The sequence below is a fragment of the Lates calcarifer genome, unplaced genomic scaffold (assembly GCF_001640805.2).
Source record: "Lates calcarifer isolate ASB-BC8 unplaced genomic scaffold, TLL_Latcal_v3 _unitig_111_quiver_2874, whole genome shotgun sequence".
NCBI lineage: Eukaryota > Metazoa > Chordata > Actinopteri > Centropomidae > Lates > Lates calcarifer.
The window spans coordinates 1-6,108 of record NW_026115301.1 but is presented as its reverse complement, the minus strand read 5'-3'; the positions used below and the strand labels follow the sequence as shown (position 1 = coordinate 6,108).

General features: G+C 41.6%; 1 long non-coding RNA gene across 1 annotated transcript; it reads right to left on the bottom strand.

Annotated features, from left to right (window-relative positions):
* Window positions 1-366: 366 nt before the first annotated feature.
* Window positions 367-2,649, bottom strand: LOC127139309 (uncharacterized). The gene is made up of 4 exons (XR_007809472.1): window positions 2,467-2,649; window positions 1,712-1,775; window positions 1,345-1,431; window positions 367-1,080 (listed from the first exon to the last, which is right to left on the bottom strand). It is a non-coding gene; the product is annotated as an uncharacterized LOC127139309 (long non-coding RNA).
* Between the last annotated feature and the right edge of the window lie 3,459 nt (window positions 2,650-6,108).

Sequence of the window (6,108 nt, the reverse complement as noted above, 5' to 3'; positions counted from 1 at the left end):
TGGACATTCCAGGATGTATTCAACTTGTCATTCTATGCTTGTATGATTTTATATGAATATTTTTATGAATTAAAAAATGAGACCCTATGGGAGCTTTCCAAATCCCAAGGTTTCCGGTTCAATCCCCGCTTCAGACACTGCACTTTATGCTGTAGAAACCACTCTGCTATGACATATTCTCACTTTTGAAGCTTTTTATTGTTTTGCGTATTCAACTTTTTATGCTATTTTGCTATTTACAACAATTTTGCAATTGTACTATCACTACAATTGCCTTTACTGCGAGGCTTTGCACTGTGGACTTCAGTGACTAGATCAGTAACGCGCATGACTCCCAACCGAAGGTCTCCTGTTCAAGCCCCAACCCAGCCAAATATCTAACAATAATAGATATCGTTATCAGTATTTCACATTTCAACCTTGTCTTAAGATAATCCTTTATTAGTCCCACAATGGGGAAATTTACATTGTTGCATAAGTGATTGAAAAAAGTTAGAAAGACATAAATAAGGGCAAAAATATTAACAGAAGAGAAATATACAACTTTACACATAGAAAATGAATACAGATATTGCACACAATGACTGACTGGTAGCAGCTGTTTGGGTTAATTAAAGTGCAAAAAAAAACCTAGTGAAACTAGGAGCAGTGCTGGTTGTAGAGTCTGACAGCAGCAGGAAGGAGCTGCTCAGTGCTGTCCCACATGGGGTGGAGCTCATTGTCCATCAGGGATGATAGTTTGCTATCATCCTCCTCTCACCCACCACCTCCAGCCTTCTTGTAAAGTGCAGTGGTGTTGTCTGTCCAGTCCATTCTATTGTTCAGCTGAACACCCAGGTACTTCGAAGATGTCACCATCTCATTGTCTCTTCCGTGGATGCTCACTGGTCCTGGGGGGGGTGGGGGGTGGATTTCATGCAGAAATCCACCACCAGTTCTTTGGTCTTCCCAGCATTGATCTGAAGTCAGTTCTCTTTACTCCCTGTCGTCCTCATATGCAATGAGGCCAACGACTGCAGAGGTGGCAGTGAGGTGAATTGTATTGGAAGTCTGTAGAGGACTGGGGTAGACGTGCAGTCACTTGGTGACATAATCAGAAAGGAGACAGAAAGAGAAATGGCATGAGAATTAGAGAGAAAAAATAACAGAGCAAGGGAGCTGATGTTTAAATTCTTCATTTTCTTTAAACTGTACATTCATAAACTATGTAAATAAAAACTTCAATAATGAATCAAGTCATTTAGTGATAAATCAAACTGTTCAGACTTCATATCAATTGCTGAAGACATACACTTTAATATCGGTGCTCTGTGTTAGACAGTTGATGTGTTGTTTGTGAATTACCTGGAGGACTCCATCCTGGTCTCAAAGAACTTTCTCAGAGACTCTCTGTGATCGTGGACGACGTCATATTGTGTATATTACTGTGACCTGCGTAATAAAAACTTTCACTTCAGGTAAATTTTGGAAAGCTTGTGGTATTTTTAATTATACATCAGTCCACAGACACACAACATTAACTGACAATTATTTTGAGTTTTCAAAATCTAGTCATATTTTCTGGCAATTTACATGATTAATCAGTTGTTGTTATATTCAACACAAAACTCATTAAATAACAGGGATTTAAACAATAACACTGTTACTAACGTGAATAACTCAGATCATCGACACATTTTTTTCAGACTGGGTAAATCTTAAGGACACGTACCTGTTTGGTTTGTAAGGTGGGAGCTGCTGTTTGTGTCCAGGCTGCAGCATCTGAACCAGTAAACCTGGAAAACACAAGTACGACACTTGAAAAACAAGTAACCTAATTAACAAATAATAGTTCACCTCTTGAACGGTGTAGAACACAACACCTGAAAACTAAACACCTTGACAATCACACACGCAACGTAATTGTAAAGAGTTGCAACTGGAAACAGACAAACTTACTACTAAAAAGCTGGTCATATAATAACTTGCTCAGATTGGCAAAACTTCTTAATTCATGAATAATCTGATATAATAATTTCAACATTGTAACCCAAAAACGCAATATAACTTATCTGTGTAGCTTAATCCCCGACGTCTTGTTTTGTTTTTGGATGCCTTTCGTTTTATAAATGTTGTTACCACCCGCTCAGTTCCTACACCTGCTGACTGAATTAGAATTTCTTGAAACCGCAGTGCTTGTGGAAAGGAAAGTAACAAGATAAGGCTAATGCTAACACCTAGGTGCATAGCAGCCAGGTTGAGAACAAACAAATAGCCACAAACTGATAACAACAACATGATAAACCACCATAAACGAAGTTAAAGTGACCAGGATGGAACACAAAGTTACAGGATGCAAAGGTCGCTAAAGTGGCTGTAAACGACTGCAACAGGGATTTAAACAATCAAGAGCTCCTGTGTCTTCACGTGTCTCGATTGGGCTAATGCTAACGCTAAACCGCTAGCTAGTTCGTTACTTGTCCTTACCTTCCCGCCGCAGGTGTATTCGGCGTCCAGCCTCATTCGTGCTCGACAAAAATGCAGCTTCGAAATTTGTTTTAGCATCCAGGCTTCATCGGTAATTAAAAATTTTCTCAGTACTGACAAACCGGAGGCAACGTTCCAAACGCTGGTTTTAAAATGTCTTCCAACGTGTTTCTCCGCGTCTCTGAGCTCCGCCCACAAGGTCAATGACCGATGACGTCACAGACGCAAGACGACAACGGCAGAAAACGGGGGGGTGTCACCACGGATGTATTATGAGAACTTCCGAAAAAATGATGTTCGACAGATCAATAAGTCAGGACAAGTTAACAATAATTTATTCTACATTTATTGTAAGAAGACTCTTTTTTCTTACTACAGCTTCCCCAGCTAATGGAGGCTCTCTGCTACTGCTGTGAACCTGCACGAGGAGCAAATGACACTGAAAGGCTCAGTTATGATGGAGAAGAATGTTTTATTTTACTGCAAGAAAAAGTCTTTTGTGATTACATAGTTCTGTTCTCTCTTTGGGGGTTTAACCCCTGCCTCAGGCAGCAGTTTTGTCTCACAACTCAACAGTAGCACCAGTGCATTGATAAATGTTAAGACTCTGCTGCTAATGGGCGCCTCCCACTGGACCAAGCTAACCATTACAACTACTAGAGAGTTTTTTCGCTTTCTAATAATCCTTTAATAGGTTGTGCTTTGTTTTGCATCATGGTAGACTAAACCTACATGTGAAGTAAAGGTTGTGTCTTCTTTGTTCAATACACTGGCACACAGACTTACTTTGTTGAAGGGTTGAAAACTACTGCTGTCTTTACAGGTCCTGTGTCAGTGCTCCACTTAAAAATCCTCCTCTATAACACACCACACACAGCATACTCCGCTAAATTGAAGAGCAGAGTTATGGACATAATCATTTTTCAAATGACAACATTACAAAAAATGACCCCACAACTGTAAATTACTTCTGATTTTATTCAATGGAAAAAAAAGACCTTCAGGAAAATACAGTAATTCCCATAGTACACACAGAGAGGACATAAATTAGAGAGGCATGGCAGAGAGACATCTGAGGGAAAAACATGTCACCTGGCAGTTGGAGAACATTTGATCCACGCTGCCACGCAGCCAGGGGCACACTGCACAATGCAGGATGTAGAGGAGTCAGTGAAATCACACTCTGGACTTGGCGAAATTCGTATTGTGAGCAAAAGTCGATTATTCCTGTACACAAACGTCTAAATGATAGTACAAAAGGGAATAATACAAAATACAAAACAGGGAAAAACTGCCCTCAAAATAAACCATAAATATTCATATTGATGCACATTGGTTTAACAAAACAATTGCTTCTGTAAACATTTTCAACATAAGATGTGCATTACAATTTAAAAACCACTGCAGTCGCATACTTATCTGAAGGGTTACATAATAAAAATTGCAGAAACAAGACTAAAAACTAAGTCCAAGTTAAAAATATGCTGCTTAGTTCACGCCGTCTGAAGTGGTTTTGTAACACTGCTATTAGAACATGTGATTTTGTTATTTCCCTTCCTTGCTTTTCACAGATGATCAGACAGTGAAAGCACCTCATTCCCATGTTCTGCAGCTCTCAGCAGGTCCCTCCTTAAGACAGTGAAGGCAACGCTGCTTACTGAGAGCGGGACCAGAGAGTCGAGTTTGCGCAAAGGGAGTAAAACCTCGCAGGATCGAGTCCTGTTAGGTTTCCTCATTCACACACTGACGTGCAGCCACGGGGTGGATTTTAACCGTGAAATGAGAAAGCCTTAACACGAAACAAGTCTTGCCTTGTCGTTCAGGTTTCAGGGGGATGAGTGAGGAAGGAAAAATAAAATGAAGTAAAAAAACAATTCTAGGATGGAGTGACGGTCCACTTAAAGTTGTGTTATTTGTCTCTTCAATCCAGACTGGACTGTGTAAATTTCCTGTCTGAAGCCCAGAATGTCAAAAAAGAGGTCCAATATTGAATCACATGGCTGGTTCAGACTAAAGTGTTCCTACAGTACACAAAATCCACATCTAGGATTTTGAACAGTTATTATCAGCTTGAGACCCCTCTAAGGCAAACACTCAGCTGAATGTGAAGCTACAGTCTCCTAAAATACAGAGTGGGATGCATCATGGACCTGAACTGTGCAGATGGAGGAGCCATCACCACCTGATGGTGACACCCCCCCCCCCGTCTCTGTGTGACTGTGACGTTTTCAAAGCTTCTTCTCAACTCACTCTAAGTGACGTCTACGCTCGCCCTTCATTCCCCTCGCTGTCACTTCTGCCCATCGGCCTCCATTGCTACGTTAACGGCCGCCTGCTAATTCTGCATGTCTAATTCACAGTTTATCCTAGCCCTACTTATGACTGATATTAAAGGAAAATCCACCTGAAAAAGAAAAAAAAACAGCGACGGGAAATTAACCTCACATTTCTGGGTCTGTTTTGTTGTTTGGTGGTAGACGAAGCAGATTAAAGGAAAAGCCAGAGAAACTGCAACACTGAATCACAAAAAAACTCCTGAAAGCCCCTGAAAAATATCACAGACTGATGATAAATGCAGTGGATTCTTCCTTTAAAACTCATCTACAAGTGTGTCCCATGTTCTTATGAACTTATGTGCAGCGAGTCACATACAAAATATACAGTGTATTAAAAACTGGGGCTAATTTTTGATGACACCAAAGCAACGTGCTGTCATAAACAGGGCTACTTCTGTCCAACATAACCTACAGTACGTGAGGCAATGTGGTAAAAGTTGAGAAAGTGTCCTGGGAGAGTGTGAAGGTTCGATGTAGTTAGTATGTACTCATATCCAGTACCTGTATTTGAAGGTCCCTTAAAAAATCTTCACTTTAAGGAGGAGAAGGCAAAAAAAGTGAAGACGCAGAGGCAGATTTACAAGTCAAGCATTGTTTACGGGAGTAAAACTGTGACTGTGAACTAGTGTTTAGTGATGTGCTTGACGTGGAAATCTATCATGGAGGGAATAGGAGTTAATTTTACCCAAACAGGACCTGGACTAAACACAGCCACAAACAGCTAAACACAACGCGCGGCACGTGCAGTGTTCGCCTTGTTCGATACAGCAACGGCCGCCACGTTTAGCCTCTTACTGCCCCCCCTCCCCACTTCAGACAAACACACTTTTTTCCATTCACATGCTCAGTGTTTTCCTCCATTCACACACATACACGATGCAAAGTTTTACTATGACACATAAAAGATTTTACCATCAACAGGCAACAGATCCCACGTCCCGCAGAGGAAGAGGAGGAGTGGGTTCGGTTCAAAGGTTGGGCAACAAGGCCGGGGGTAGGGGGTGAGAAAAACCTGGAGGCTCGTGGCAGGAGGTGGAGGAGGAAGGGGGGGGGTTCTGTTTTTTGTAATATAGCACACTAAGTGGATTTGTGACAGTGCACACAAACAGCACCTCCCCCCTACACACACACCCCCATACCTCGCTTCCATTTCATGATTACAGTCCAATCCGTTGTTTGAGCAGGTGAGAGCGAAGCCTCCCCCTCCCCCCGCTCCACACAGAGATGCTTCTCCAGCTCAAGGCTTGTTCTCTTCTTCATCGTCATCATGGTCGTAGTCACAATCGTCATCTGTTGGTCGCCGCTT